General features: G+C 44.2%; 1 protein-coding gene across 1 annotated transcript in view; it reads right to left on the minus strand.

The window, feature by feature from the left end:
• The window catches only part of LOC126284025 (roundabout homolog 2-like), a 1,608,695-nt gene that overhangs the window by 1,139,044 nt on the left and 453,349 nt on the right, over positions 1-16,302 (minus strand). The gene's annotated exons all lie outside the window — the stretch shown is intronic.

A 16,302-nucleotide genomic window follows, 5' to 3' on the forward strand; every position in this document is an offset into this window, starting at 1 on the left:
CGATCTCATTTTTGAGACGTTTGTATTCCTTTTTGCCTGCTTCATTTACTGCATTTTTATATTTTCTTCTTTCATCAATTAAATTCAATATTTCTTCTGTTACCTAAGGATTTCTACTAGCCCTCGTCTCTTTACCTACTTGATCCTCTGCTGCCTTCACTACTTCATCCCTCAAAGCTATCCATTCTTCTTCTACTGTATTTCTTTCTCCCATTCCTGTCAATTGTTCCCTTATGCTCTACCTGAAACTCTGTACAACCTCTGGTTCTTTCAGTTTATCCAGGTCCCATCTCCTTAAATTTCCACCTTTTTGCCGTTTCTTCAGTTTTAATCTACAGGTCATAACCAATAGATTGTGGTCAGAGTCCACATCTGCCCCTGGAAATGTCTTACAATTTAAAACCTGCTTGCTAAATCTCTGTCTTACCATTATATAATCTATCTGATACTTTTTGGTATCTCCAGGGTTCTTCCATGAAAGAAGAATTATAAGTTACACTTCTTAAAAGATTTCATGGAGTTACCGAGGTTCTTGTATACTTAGAAGCAAACTGGTTGGCCTTATTTAAACTTCCGATTATTATTTCACGAAGGGCTCAATGTGAAGTGACCCCTTTTACTACAGAATTTATTATCCTGAAAAATTATTTGCGCTGCCGGTGTTTCCGGCTGTTTATTTATTCTTTACAACGTTTGCACCTCTAGTACTGGTGACAGGCATGGATTTTTCTGTGGGTGCACTACCGAATCATTGTAAAACTTTTGGCGGGTCCCTTTGATCTATTTTATTTTAATTGTACACATTTCAGCAGTTATTTGTTTCTTAATTCAGTTAATGATTCCTTTTATGTGAATGGTGCTTATTTGACTGCCTGGCACTTCCACTCCCAGTTCCTCGCTTAGTAACTCTCATACACATTCGATCTGTCTGTCTTTGGCACAGCTGCCTTCCATACTTCCACATACTTAGCTAAAGGAGCCGTCAAATGCACATTATTTATTGTGCATTAATATGGTGTCAATACATTTCGCATAAGTGCGAGGTCAAAACGACACGCATGTCCTAGACCCCTCAGTTCGAATTCTCCCTTAATAACAGACATGTCGAAGTTCGACAATGTGGAACCCACATGCATCACTATAGCAGCTTCTACTTGCTGCAAAAAGAAAAACAAAAGGAAGCGGCGATTGGCGAAAAAGTGGTTGGAAGGCGTTCTACATACTAAATGTTCAAATGTGCGTGAACTCCTAAGGGAGCAAACTGCTGAGGTCATCGCTCCTTAGATTCACACACTGCTTAAACGAACTTATGCTAATAACAACACACACACACACCCCCATGCCCGAGGGAGGACTCAAACCTCCTGCAGGAGGGACCACGCAATCCGTGACATGGCGCCTCGAACCGCGCGGCCACTCCGCTCGGCCGTTTTACGTACTAACATGCTATGATTACTTGCAACACAACCAGATGACTATCATAATTTTTTAAGAATGAACGAGGACTCTTACACCGAACTGCTGAACTTGGCTGCAATTTATATGCAAAAAGAAGACACACTTCATATACCCGTCGGATTTCACTTTCCACAATGCTGGAAGCGATATATAAACCTGAAAAGAGTAGGTTACATTATTGTAGATCAGTAGATAGTGCTGTTTAAGTATTTCTTCAATAAATAATTCAAACTTCTGAAACGAACAAAAATAGTAGTTACAGTGTTATTTCTCTGCACTTAAATACTTCTGTCTAATGTTTTTTCAGTTAATTAATGATTAAGTATTAAATATGGAAGTAAACGTCTACCTGAATGTACTTCAACAGGTGAGTTCCTTCATCTGTCGTTCCTTGTTGTCTTCATATTCATTACGACGTCGCTGTATCACTTGTTTGCGTGTCCACAAATCACAAAGTCTAGGCAGAAACTGCTGTGTATGATACAACATTACACTTACACAGTGTCCGTCCCTGGTAGCTGAGAGGTCAGTACAACGGTATGTCATACGTAACGCCTCGCGTTTGATTCCCGGCTGGGTCAGAAATTTTCTCCGCTCAGCTGCTGGGTTTAGTGTTGTCCTTATCATAATCATTTCACCCCCATCGACACGCAAGTCACCGACGTGGCGTCAACTAGAAAGAAAGCGCCACGCGAGCAGTCTACCCGACGGGAGGCCCTAGCCAACGGCATTTCCATTTATTTACCCTTACTTTGTGCAATATATTGCACGAGAGTCAATATTTTGTAAAGCTCTGCTGCCTTCAATATGTTGAGCAAACAGTAAATACGGTGAGTATTACTGCCCAATACGCTCTATTGCGTGATACAATACTATCTGTTTAATAAGTCACAACTGCAAAATACTAACGCCAAATTCTTTACAGACGAATGTAAAAACTAGTAGAAGCCGAGCTAGGGGAATATCAGTTTGGATTCCGTAGAAATACTGGAACACGTGTCGCAATACTGACCCTACGTCTGATCTTAGAAGAAAGATTAAGGAAAGGCAAACCTACGTTTCTAGCATTTGTAGACTTAGAGAAAGCTTTTGACAGTGTTGACTGGAATACTCTCTTTCAAATTCTGATGGTGGCAGGGGTAAAATACAGGGAGCGAAAGGCTATTTACAATTTGTACAGAAAGTAGATGGCAGTTATAAGAGTCGAGGGACATGAAAGGGAAACAGTGGTCAGGAAGGGAATGAGACAGGGTTATAGCCTCTCCCCGATGCTATTCAATCTGTGTATTGAGCAAACAGTAAAGGAAACAAAAGAAAAGTTCTTAGTAGGTATTAAAATCCATGGAGAAGAAATAAAAACTTTGATGTTCGCCGATGACATTGTAATTCTGTCAGACAGCAAAGAACTTGGAAGAGCAGTTGAACGGAATGGACAGTGTCTTGAAAGCAGGGTATAAGATGAACATCAACAAAAGCAAAACGAGGATAATGGAATGTAGTCGAATTAAGTCGGGTGATACAGAGGGAATTAGATTAGGAAATGAGACACTTAAAGTAGTAAAGGAGTTTTGCTATTTGGGGAGCAAAATAACTGATGATGGTCGAAGTAGAGAGGATATAAAATGTAGACTGGCAATGGCAAGGAAAGCTTTTCTCAAGAAGAGAAATTTGTTAACATCGAGTATAGATTTAAGTGTCAGGAAGACGTTTCTGAAATTATTTGTATGGAGTGTAGCCATGTATGGAAGTGAAACATGGACGACAAATAGTTTAGACAAGAAGAGAATAGAAGCTTTCGAAGCGTGGTGCTACAGAAGAATGCAGAAGATTAGATGGGTAGATCACATAACTAATGAGGAGGTATTGAATAGGATTGGGGAGAAGCGGAGTTTGTGGCACAAACCACGAGATGAATACACTAAGCAGATTCAGACGGATGTAGGCTGCAGTCGGTACTGGGAGATGAAGAAGCTTGAACAGGATAGAGTAGCATGGAGAGCTACATCAAACCAGTCTCAGGACTGAAGACCACAACAACAACAACACTATATTGAGCGCGTGAGGGCTCCTTAATCTGCGATCCAGTAGTATTTAGGTTATTAGTCGACAACTTGGTATAGCACAGTGCCCTTCATCACGGAAACTACGAAAGCGGGAATACTCTCAGAATGCTGCAACAGTGTCTGAAAATGAGGCGGACGTTCTGGCAGGCGCGTTTCCACCCCGGTGCTTCGTCTCTAGAGGGGACGGGGAATTCCGGAAGTGATTCCTTCCGGCTCGCCCGTGACATCGTCGCCCGATATATCCTGGCTGGTAACGAACGCCGCTGGCGCGAGGTGTTACCAATCAGAGGAGATAGCGCCCGCTTGGCGGCCATCCAGCGCGGGCTGACGCCGACCGGATTTATATAATGACTCCGGCAATCACTGCTCCCGATAAAGGCCCGATATTTATGTGCGCCGCCGGCTTTGTGTAGGTGGCAATGAAGTTTTATCGCCCGTCCCGTTCCGACGCCCGCAAACCGGCGAGGAAAAGGTATTCACCGGCAGAGGCGCCCCGGAGTAATCCGCGAGAGCGTGGGCGCCGCGCGGTATCTAGTGGCTGTAATTAGAGAAGAAACACGCGCACAATGGCTCCATTGTTAAACAAGACGTATTATTCCCCGCAGCAGCCGCGCAGCTGCGCAGTTTTAATCAGAGCGCTTTGCGGCCGCCCGCCGCGGGCAGCTCCAGCAGGCTCCAGTTCTCCAGAGCGCCTCGGCTCTTCTTCATTATCGCACGTTTCGGCGGCGCGCCGCGGTCGTCTCTTCAGCAGCGGCCACAGCCGCAGGTCTAATGAAGCGCGCAGCCTTGTGCGCCTGCAACTTATACTCGCCCGCGCGCCTCACTTCATTCCTCCGTTGACTGACGGGCGGCTAATGCCATTGGCGTGCCGAGTTATTCGCAGTATCGGATTGCAGACGCGAAACAAAGAGCTGCCGACATTGTTCCGACTATAATCTCCTGCCGTATCGGCACAGTTGCTTCCAGCAGACAATACTTTGGCATGTACAGCTCTAAGCAATCACTGCGCTCTTTGCAATACACACAAGTAAACCCTATAAATACATCCGCTGCGATTGTTCTTCCGCGAATCGATTTTGAAAAGTGTAACACTGGCCGGTATTAAAACACACGCAATGAAAATGGCTTAGTAAATCTCTTACCGATGAAAGCTATTGTTGAAAAGTTTGCGAAAAACTAATGCCAGTTTCTTCTTGGTGGGAACCATAGCTTTGTAGAATTTAAACGGAGACATCGTTCCACCAAGCTGTATTTAAAATTGTTCAAGCAATGCTTGAGGAAGCAGTAAAGGAAACAAAAGAAAAATTCTGAGTAGGAATTACAATCTATGAAGAAGAAATAAAAACTTTGAGGTTCGCCAGTAACATTGTAATTCTGTCTGAGACAGCGAAGGACCTGGAAGAGCAGCTGAACGGAATGGACAGTGTCTTGAAAGCAGGGTATAAGATGAACATCAACAAAAGCAGAACGAGGATAATGGAATGTATTCGAATGAAATCGGGTGATGCTGCGGGTATTACACTAGGAAAGGAGACGCTTAAAGTAGTAAATAACTGATGACGGTCGAAGTAGAGAGGATATAAAATGGAGACTGGCAATGGCTAGGAAAGCGTTTCTGAAGAAGAGAAATTTGCTAACATCGAGTATAGATTTAAGTGTCAGGAAGACGTTTCTGAAAGTATTTGTATGGAGTGTTGCCATGTATGGAAGTGAAACGTGGACGATAAATAGTTTGGACAAGAAGAGAACAGAAGCTTTCGAAATGTGGTGCTGCAGAAGAATGCTGAAGATTAGATGAGTAGATCACATAACTAATGAGGAAGTGTTGAATAGGACTGGGGAGAAGAGGAGTTTGTGGCACAACTTGACCAGTAGAAGGGATCGGTTGATAGGATATGTTCTGAGGCATCAAGGGATCACCAATTTAGTATTGGAGGGCAGTGTGGAGGGTAAAAATCGTAGAGGGAGACCAAGAGATGAATACACTAATCAGATACAGAAGGATGTAGGTTGCAGTAAGTACTGGGAGATGAAGAAGCTTGCACAGGATAGAGTAGCATGGAGAGCTGCGTCAAACCAGTCTCAGTACTGAATACCACAACAACAACAACAACAACAGGTACGCGTAACAGAGAAAGACTTAAGCCATCAGCACTATATTCTACTTCACTATTTACAACAGTCTGCCACGCTGGGGTAACTTTTCGATTCCGCGACTGTAGAAATCACGTTGTTTTGAAGCGAAGAACTCGTTGAGCCACGTTCGGTGTGCAGTTTCTTCTGGGAAAGAGGTTCCTTGAAGGTTGTTCGACAGAGAGCGGAAAATCTTACAGCGCAAGATTGGGTGAATAAGGTGGGTGCGCGTTGCTCTCCCTACTCAACTCCTGTATAGTGTTCCTCGTCAGTGTATCAGAATGCGGGCGAGGGTTATTGTGGAGTAGCATCACTTCCTGGTCGTTGTCCTCGGATTACGGCCGCAAGATGCTTCAGCTGTTGACGACGAATGTCAGTAGTGATGGTTACACCCCGGAGACGCAGTTCGTAGTACATCACATCGTAGCTGTTCCACCGGATGTGTAACACTATCTGTTGTGGGTGCGGGCACGTCTTTGTACGGGGAGTAAATGCTTATTTTGTGTTCAGTCATTCCTTGCTTTTCCTTATATCAGCATAAAGACACTGACCCGTAATTTATCTCTGGAGTGGTTAATACGTCGGTTCTTTCTTGTGCCCGCGCTTTGCTCCTACTCAGGGGCGCGCGAAACGATTCGGAGGGAGTCGGCATAGCAGAGAGACGCGGTGGATGTTACAATGGTTACCGAGAGAGGGCAGTGACCCTGTCAATAGTCATCGTTGCAGTACTGGTCGTACCGTGGTCGGTGGTGGGCAGTGCGATCCGGAGTTGTGATCGAGCACGGAGGCAAAGCTCGAGAATGGATGACGTGGCATGGGACTACACGAATACAGCGGAACTGGGGTTTTGTTACGTCTGTGATACAGTGTAACAGTGCTGAGGCCTGAATATCATCGTCTACATCCTATCACCGTGCCAAGCCTTCTCTCTGCCGCTCTCCTTCAGCTATGTTAATTCTGGTGGGTAAGCTATTTTCTCGACGAGGGTCGGTCTTGTACGATTAACTACTGGGTGCCCCTTTATGATGTTTACCCCCCCCCCCCCCCCCCACGCTTCCCTCCAATACTAAATTCGTGATCCCTTGATGCCTCAGAACGTGACCTACCAACTGATGTCTTCTTCTAGTCCGCAGCTCGTGGTCGTGCTGTAGCGTTCGCGCTTCCCGTTCCCGGGTTCCCGGGTTCGATTCCCGGCGGGGTCAGGGATTTTCTCTGCCTCGTGGTGACTGGGTGTTGTGTGATGTCCTTAGGTTAGTTAGGTTTACGTAGTTCTACGTTCTAGGAGACTGATGACCATAGATGTTAAGTCCCATAGTGCTCAGAGCCATTTGAACCATTTGTCTTCTTCTAGTCAAATTGTGCCACTAATTCCTCTTCTCCCCAATTCTGTTCAATACTTGCTCATTAGTTACGTGATTGACCCATCTAATCTTCAGCATTCATCTGTATCACCACATTTTAAAAGCTTCGATTCTGTTCTTGTCTAAAGTCATGGACTGTGCGGCTGACACCGGCGGAGGTTCGAGTCCTACCTCGGGCATGGGTGTGTGTGTTTGTCCTTAGGATAATTTAGGTAAAGTAGCGTGTAAGCTTAGGGACTGATCACCTTAATTTAGGTAAAGTAGCGTGTAAGCTTAGGGACTGATGACCTTAGCAGTTAAGTCCCATAAGATTTCAAACACATTATTTTTTCTTGTCTAAACTACTTATTGCCCATGTTTCAGTTCCATATATGACTACACTCGACGCAAATACTTTCAGAAAAGACTTTCTGACACTTAAAACTATATTCGATGTTAACAAATTTCTCTTGTTTACTAACAGACAGTCTACATTTTATATCCTCTCTACTTTGACTGTCATCCGTTATTTTACTCCCCAAACAGCAATACACATCAACTACTTTAAGTGTCTCATTTCCTAATCTAATTCCCTCAGCATCACCTGACTTAATTCAACTACATTCCATTATCCTCGTTTTGAGTTTGTTGACATTCAGTTTTTATTTCGTTCCGTGGATTTTAATTCCCACTCGAAATTTTCTACTGTTCCCTTAACTGCTTGTTCAATATACAGACTGAATAATACCGGGGATAGGTTGCAACGCTGTTTTACTCCCTTCTCAACCACGCTTCCCTTTTGTGTCACTCGAGTATTATCACTAAAACGGACTGCGAGAAAGAATACTAAACAGTACATTTTTACAATACAGTGCAACATTTTCTCTCTCGTTGTCATTTAAAACCTGTAAATTGTTGTGTAAAGAAACATATAACCTTAGACCATCTGAATGTTCATTTTAGTATCGTGTAAAAATTTAAAATTCATTGGTCAAAATTTTCCGAGGATTTTGCTAGCAAGATTTCCCCTGTATATTAGAATATAATGTAGTCAGTATGTTTATTAGTGCATGATGTAAAAAAGTGAAGCAAGTTGTCTAACAACTTTTCTATAGTTTTGGTAACAACTGAACAATGATTTGTCTTTATGTTGTAGTATAAACAATCACCATTCGTCCTTGGAAATTTCATTACATGTGAAAATGTAGTTATTTGCTTAGCAGATTACATTGCTATGTTGTTTACTACATTTTATGGGCTGCGAGGATTAATTTCTTATTAAGGTATTTGCCACAGTTTGTACCTAGAGTCTCTGCAGATATTATTTTTACTTAGGTGCGCTTGAGGAGCTGTAAGCAAAGAATTAAAATAGAAACTGATATTCCTACAAAAAAAATGGAAAATAGAAGTAAATGAAACAGGGGGAAAAAGTGGTAAGAGACTCGTACAGACAGTAATGTCTTGGGATCCATCCATGAATGAAATGTGAGATGAAGTTCGCATTGCGAGGCGTGTGGTGGACGAGAGTTTTTTTGAGTAGAGACGTACGGATGCAGGCGGGGCAGAGGAAAACATTTTCCGCCGGCTCTCGACTTTTATAATGAAAGCGCGCCTGAGAGGCGCCGTCACACACGGATCCATTATGTTAATGGCGGCGGGACGTCTCTGCCAGCAATGCCACGTGGCGCTATCTTTCGCCGGGCGACCTCTCTCCGTCGCTGGCCGCAAACATCGCGTTGTTTACTGCGACGCTCCTCGTAATGAGCTGATTAACGGGGATAGGCACTTCGGCTTTGTGTCTTCATGACAGCAGAACGCCTTGATAACCGCGCTGTTGGTGAATGACCCACTAAATTACGAGGTCGACAGCATATCGGACGAGAAATACCAACGGTCGCTGACGACTCAATTAGCACTTCTGAACTGTATAAACTGTGAATGAAAATCTATTGAACTGAGTACCGACTTAACATCCCTTACATTCCACGGATTTTCAAAATATCGAAGTTTGCTTTTAGGGATAAGACAATAACTGGAGTTTCTTTCCCAAGGTTAAAAACTGTATGCCTAATCTCAAACCCGCAGCCTGTGACTTTCAGCAGGCAGTGCTCTTACTTCACAGCAAACATAAACATAGCCAAAGCCTTGCAGACAAACAAAAATTACGTGAAGCGAAATGTACTGAGTAGGCAGAAAATCCTAAGAAACTTTGGTCTTATGTCAAAGCGGTAGGTGGATCAAAACAAAATGTCCAGACACTCTCTGGCGAAACTGGTACTGAAACAGACGATGACAGACTAAAGGCCGAAATACTAAATGTCTTTGTCCAAAGATGTTTCACAGAGGAAGAGTGCAATGTCGTTCCTTCTCTAGATTGTCGCACAGATGACAAAATGGTAGACATCAAAATAGACGACAGAGGGATAGAGAAACAATTAAAATCGCTCAAAAGAGGAAAGGCCGCTGGACCTGATGGGATACCAGTTCGATTTTACACAGAGTACGCGAAGGAACTTGCCCCCCTTCTTGCAGCGGTGTACCGTAGGTCTCTAGAAGAGCGTAGCGTTCAGAACGATTGGAAAACGGCACAGGTCATCCCCGTTTTCATGAAGGGACGTCGAACAGATGTGCAGAACTGTAGACCTATATCTCCAACGTCGATCAGTTGTAGAATTTTGAAACACGTATTATGTTCGAGTATAAGGACTTTTCTGGGGACCAGAAATCTACACTGTAGGAATCGGCATGGGTTTCGAAAAAGAAGATCGTGTGAAACCCAGCTCGCGCTATTCGTCCACGAGACACAGAGAGCCATAGACACGCGTTCCCAGGTAGATGCCGTGTTTCTTGACTACCGCAAGGCGTTCGATACCGTTCCCCACAGTCGTTTAATGAACAAAGTAAGAACATATGGACTATCAGACCAATTGTGTGATTCGATTGACGAGTTCCTAGATAACAGAACGCAGCATGTCATTCTCAATGGGGAGAAGTCTTCTGAAGTGAGAGTGATCTCAGGTGTGCCGCAGGGGAGTGTCGTAGGACCGTTGTTATTCACAATATACATAAATGACCTTGTGGACCCTGAGGCTGTTTGCGGATGATGCTGTGGTATATCGAGAGGTTGTAACAATGAAAACTTGTACTGAAATGCAGGAGGATCTGCAGCGAATTGACGAATGGTGCAGGGAATGGCAATTGAATCTTAGTGTAGACAAGTGTAATGTGCTGCGAATACATAGAAAGAAAGATCCCTTACATTCAGCAACTGGAAGCAGTTAGTTCCATAAATTATCTGGGAGTAGGTATTAGGAGTGATTTAAAATGGAATGAATATATGAAGTTGATCGTCGGTAAAGCAGATGCCAGACAGATTCATTGGAAGAATCCTAAGGAAATGCAATCCGAAAACAAAGGAAGTAGGTTGCAGTACACTTGTTCGCCCACTGCTCGAATACTGCTCAGCAGTGTGGGATCCGTACCAGATAGGGTTGATAGAAGAGAGAGAGACGATCCAACGGAGAGTAGCGCGCTTCGTTACAGGATCACTTAGTAATCGCGAAAGCGTTACGGAGATGATAGATAAACTTCAGTGGAAGACTGCAGGAGAGACGCTCAGTAGCTCGGTACGGGCTTTTGTTGAAGTGTCGAGAAAATACCTTCACCGAGGAGTCCAGCAGTATATTGCTCCCTTCTACGTATATGTCGTGAAGGGACCATGAGGATTAAATCAAAGAGATTAGAGCCCACACAGAGGCATACCGACAATCCTTCTTTCCACGAACAATACGAGACTGGAATAGAAGGGAGAACCGATAGAGGTACTCAAGGTACCCTCCGCGACACACCATCAGGTGGCTTGCGGAGTATGGGTGTAGATGTAGATGTAGGTATTGCAGGCACCACTCACATTATCGCCGACAATGACAGGACAAAAATACGGAAACGCAAAAAAATGCAAAACGTTAACAAGCCTAATACTGTGGAGGAAACTGGTTGGCATGAAAAACACCTTCCAGTCGTTTCTGAATGAATGAACTCAGGTGCTGTGTGCTTTTCAAGGCAGTTTTATGTCATTCTTCCTGTAAAACACTGGCAAGCTGAGGTAACGATGGTGGATGTGGATAATTGCACTCACGCGCACCTCTCCAAAGTAGACAACACGAGCGCAATAATATTGATGTATTGTGACTGTAATGCCCAGGGAAGGTGCGACGAAATTCTTTCTTTGAACATACTCTTTACAAAAATTCAGCAACAGGAATGTGACGGCACATAATGTCTCCACTGTTTTATGTTCACAATCTTTGGTTTTATTTATTGCGTCTATTATTTTAATGCACGAGTTTTTGCGGGTGTAAAATGACAAATCATATGTAGAAGAAATGGAAGAACTAATTTTATTTTAGTTTAAAATAGTAAATTTTATCCCGTAATTTCTTACAATTTTCTCAGTAAGAAACATTCCTACGCGGACGTCATTTGTTCTCATGGATATCTGACAATCTGTTGAACTGCATGGTACTTGAGGGAGATATAGAGGCAAATCTGACAATTTGTTGAAGAACACGCTACTTGAGGGAGATGTAGAGCAAAAACTGTTAGTGAAGACAGAGACTGTATTATATACCACAAACAGCTGAGGAGGTATGGTGGGTGTGCTACTATGGCATGAAGAGTTTGACACAGGGGAGGAAAAAGTGACGGACTGCATCAGGCCAGTCAAGATTGCTGGAAAAAAAACTTTCTTTCGAAACAGGAACATAGGGTTGCAAAATAAGCACATGGGCATACCTCTTAGCGTTGTTCACCTACATGTAGTTTCTTCACCTCCAACAAAATAATTTTGACACTCTGCAACTAACTTTGCTACCACCAACTCAAACAACAGACAACGAAGGTCGAGGAGGAAAATTGTTACCACACACACATGTACAGGCTACAATTATTAAACTATATAAACTAAATTGTCATAACCTTTGAACGGTTTACGTTAGGACGTTCAAACTGCATGGTTGGCCGCAGGACATGACGGGAATTAGTATGCATAGTTTAACTACGAAGCCCACTTTCACTTTGATGGGTTTGTCACTCAGCGAAATTGGTATATTTAGAGGACTGAGAATCCGCATTTCGCCATCGATAAGTCTCTCCACCTTCAACGGGTGCATGTGTGGCATGTGTTGTTCAGTCGCGGAGTAATCGATGTGATATTCCTCGATGGCACGGCGAATGTCGAACGGCACATGATTTCATCCCTATTATATAAAGTTGCCCTGATTTCGAAGCAGGAGAGTGTTTGATATCCTGGAAGAGCACTTTGTGGACAGTATTCTGGCCCTGGGCTACCCAGAGGCCAATGGCATGGGCCTCGATGCCTGCGTATTCTCCGGATCTGAACACATACGACTCCTTTTTGGGGTCTATATTAAAGACAAGGCGTACAGCAATAACCCCAAAACCATTGCTGAGCTGAAAACAGGCATTTAGGAGTTCATACACAGCATCGATGTTCCGACGCTTCAGAGGGTCATGCAGAATTTGGCTATTTGTCTGTTCCACGTCGTCGCCAATAATGTCGTAACCAAAATCCGAATATCTGTAGTGACGTTTACATGTTGAATAAAGTGTCTGCAGCCCACATCTCGTTGTCGTGCGGTAGCGTTCTCGCTTCCCACGCCCGGGTTCCCGGGTTCGATTCCCAGCGGGGTCAGGGATTTTCTCTGCCTCGTGATGGCTGGGTGTTGTGTGATGTCCTTAGGTTAGTTAGGTTTAAGTAGTTTTAAGCTCTAGGGGATTGATGACCATAGATGTTAATTCCCATAGTACTCGAGCCATTTAAACCAAAGTGTGTGCAGGCTGTTGTTTGTAGCTAATCTGTGACTTTTTTTTTTTCAAGTAGTTCAATAATTGTCACCCTGTAAATCGAGTGAAAGAGATTTAGAAATGTTGTTGTTGTTGTTGTTGTTGTTGTTGTCGTGGTCATCAGTCCTGAGACTGGTTTGATGCAGCTCTCCATGCTACTCTATCCTGTGCAAGCTTCTTCATCTCCCATTACCTATTGCAACCTACAATCTTCTGAATCTGCTTGTTGTACTTATCTGTTTGTCACCCTCCACGATTTTTATCCTCCACGTTGCCCTCCAGTACTAAATTGGTGATCCCTTCATGCCTCAGAACATGTCCTACCAACCGATCCCTTCTTCTAGTCAAGTTGTGCCACAAACTTCTCTTCTCCCCAATTCTATTCAACACCTCCTCATTAGTTATGTGATCTACCCATCTATTCTTCAGGATTCTTCTGTAGCACCACATTTCGAAAGCTTCTATTCTGTTCTTGTCTAAACTATTTATCGTCCATGTTTCACTTTCATACATGGCTACAGTCCATACAAATACTTTCAGATAAGACTTCCTGACACTTAAATCTATACTCGATGTTAACAAATTTCTCTTCTTCAGAAACGCTTTCCTTGCCATTGCCAGTCTACATTTTATATCCTCTCTACTTCGACCATCATCAGTTATTTTGCTCTCCAAATAGCAAAACTCCTTTGCTACTTTAAGTGTCTCATTTCCTAATTTAATTCCGGCAGCATCACCCGATTTCATTCGACTACATTCCATTATCCTCGTTTTGCTTTTGTTGATGTTCATATTATACCCTGCTTTCAAGACACTGTCCATTCCGTTCAACTGCTCTTCCAAGTTCTTTACTGCCTCTGAGAGAATTACAATGTCATCGGCGAACCTCAAAGTTTTTATTTCTTCTCCCTGGATTTTAATACCTACTCCGAATTTTTCTTTTGTTTCCTTTACTGCTTGCTCAGTATACAGATTGAATAACATCGGGGAGAGGCTACAACGCTGTCTCACTGGCTTCCCAACCACTGCTTCCCTTTCATGTCCCTCGACTCTTATAACTGCCATCTGGTTTCTGTAAAAATTGTAAATAGCATTTCGCTCCCTGTATTTTACCCCTGCCATTTCGGACGTGTCGTAACCAAAATCCGAGTATTTGTAGTGACGTTTACATGTTGAATAATGTGTGTGCACGCCGTAGTTTGTAGCTAATTTATGATTTTTTTCAAGTAGTTCAAAAATTGTCACCCTGTAAATAAAGTGAAGGAGATTTAGAAATGTAACGGGGGTAAATGAAGAAGCAAAGCTGGGTTGTGCTTTGGACAGATATGGTGAGTGAGGAAGCCAGGCACATACCAACACTGCTAACAGCACAGGTAAGCGCCGACGATGTAGCGAACGCCCCTGGGCCGTTGCGGGTCCCCGTGGTGAAAATCTAATAATTTAAAATTCAATTGCGAGCCCCTTTCTGCTTTATTGTTTCACAACAGCGTGCGCGGGGGCGTAGCGTAGCGACAGATGACGGCCGTGCGAGCGGCGGTGCGGCCAGTTTTCCGCTTTGCTGCGTCCGCTTTCAAGTGGGCGGCGACGCGTGGGTGGCTTCCGCGAGCTCTTGATGCGGCGGCAATATTCGCTGCCTGCTGCCTGCTGGCCCTGCGTTTGTGGACGTGACCTCGCCACTCGCCGGACACCGGCATGCACAGCGTTTCGCTCTCCCTTATGGCACTTGGGGTTTTCTTTATTACCTCAACTAAATACGTAATTATGAAAGTAGGATTTGCTTTGAGAATATACAATTTACTTTTTTAACACTCATACGTAAATTTGTAAAGTTGCCATAGACGAACGTAGGCTATGTTAGACAAAGATAGCTTTCCTAGTAGCTTCGTTCGGTTAAGGCCGTATCCACATTACCAGTGCGTCAGGTGTGTTGCATACCTATCGGGCGTTACCTCATAAAGATTGCTTCTTTACGTACGCGATTAGTGTCTCAATAAGCTCCGCTAAATCTGTATGTTTCCTTTTTTTACTGCATCATCCTTTTGGTTCACTTTGACTTTAAAAATGACAAAATTTCAAATAAAACCTGAATTAAACATCAACAATTTAAGTTTTGCTGTATGTACAGTTTATTTTTAAGTATCAGACTGGGGGATAACTGTGTAGCACACAAAATGGCCTGTGGGTTACCCTGCCATTTATATATCCTTACTCAGTTTTTAGACGGTAACACAAAAGGATTGGCGCTCAGAAATTTCCAAGGGTCGGTCTGGGGTCGTAATACTAACGCCAGTTTAGGTGAGACAGGCAGCCTGTCCAACGACCTCTTAATCTGAAGGCAACCCAACCGATAGACAGACGACCGACCAATCAACAAGATCAGTTCCGCTCCATGCAACCAGCAAAACGACCACGAGATTTCAGTTCAACGACACGCAGAATATTGGCGCCCACAACGACCAACAACACCTCAGCTGTCGAACTACACGCCGCGCTGGACAGCAACAACGCGACGAGGCTCTGAGCACTATGGGACTTAACTTCTGAGGTCATCACTCCCCTAGAACTTAGAACTACTTAAACTTAACTAACCTAAGGACATCACACACATCCGTGCCCGAGGCAGGATTCGAACCTGCGACCGTAGCGGTCGCGCGGTTCCAAACTGTAGCGCCTAGAACCGCTCGGCCACTCCGGCCGGCAACAACACGACGAGGAGAATTACGTCAACGACCAGGGCAGGTAACCGGAAGGTCAACGCCCGCAAGGCAGAAGATACCGTTGGCGAACTTCAATAACATTGAATGTATCGAGTTAAACTCCACAAGAAGACGGCTGGAATCGTAGCCGATTTGAATACTCACACGTTGTTGCTCGCGGGAATGTCCCAAAAGCGACAACCAAAATGAAACGAAGAAATGTAAACAGTTGAGACTCGATAGTAGGTTGAGCGAGGACTCAACTTCCATGTCCAAGATCGGTGGGCGACGAACTTCGTAGCACTCGCAAGCAGCACCCCACACTCCAACCACGCATGCACACCGCCAGCGGCCCCGGCCACAGTAATCTCGACAGAGACTTCCTTGCTGATCCACGCCAACCGACCTACTCCCAGGCCCGGAAAAGGTGAAAGGACCAAATATATGTCGACCGATCTGATGATCAACCAACGGTAGTCCCGCTCCAATCTCCCTCCGTCGGACTCTTCATGTGGCTACAGCGGTCGGCGAGCACTGGCTGTCCGCGCTTCACCGTCACTCTGTCCCCGACTTCACTGCTGCTGCGTCCCGACTGCACTGCTGGTCTGTCTCCAGTTGCCTACCAGACACACGACGACCCGGAAATACTATCGGTCGCTCCAGAGATGGTACAACAGTGCACTATCGATACGCGCTGCTGCTGCCATTCACGGGCAAGTAATGCAGGACGTTAGTGACGTCAGTAAA

This window comes from Schistocerca gregaria, chromosome 1, assembly GCF_023897955.1.
Source record: "Schistocerca gregaria isolate iqSchGreg1 chromosome 1, iqSchGreg1.2, whole genome shotgun sequence".
Taxonomy (NCBI): domain Eukaryota; kingdom Metazoa; phylum Arthropoda; class Insecta; order Orthoptera; family Acrididae; genus Schistocerca; species Schistocerca gregaria.